This window comes from Zerene cesonia, chromosome 25 (genome assembly GCF_012273895.1).
Source record: "Zerene cesonia ecotype Mississippi chromosome 25, Zerene_cesonia_1.1, whole genome shotgun sequence".
NCBI lineage: Eukaryota > Metazoa > Arthropoda > Insecta > Lepidoptera > Pieridae > Zerene > Zerene cesonia.
Window position 1 is genome coordinate 44141 of NC_052126.1, and position 482 is coordinate 44622.

Genomic DNA, 482 nt, shown 5'->3' on the forward strand with positions numbered 1-482 from the left:
GTAAACGCTACAATTTGAAGGATGGGTGAACGGATATTTTTTATGCAAACCGAGTGTTGTTGGATGGAAGTTGATACAGAGATAAATAATAATAATATCTATCCGATATGTCAGTTACCTAAAACTGCGGGCTGAAATATAATCGAAATTTTAAGAAACTAAATAAACGACAGGCGACACTGAAATTGATTTATTTTTTGTTGTCGTATTACTGAAATGTTGAGTAAGCGCGAGTAATAATAGAAAACTATAATGACACGTTTAAAACACACTTGTTTATTTGAATATCCGCTAAGTTTCATGCATATCCAAGAACAATATACATTAAAACCGTTATAAAACTCCAATTTTGAATGAAATCCGTTCGATTAAAAAGTTATGAACCTGAATGTTGATTGAAATATGCAGTATATACCTAGTCTTGCCATAAATATTGTAATAAAGAAAAAAGAAAATTGTTAACTGCAAATAACATTTATTAC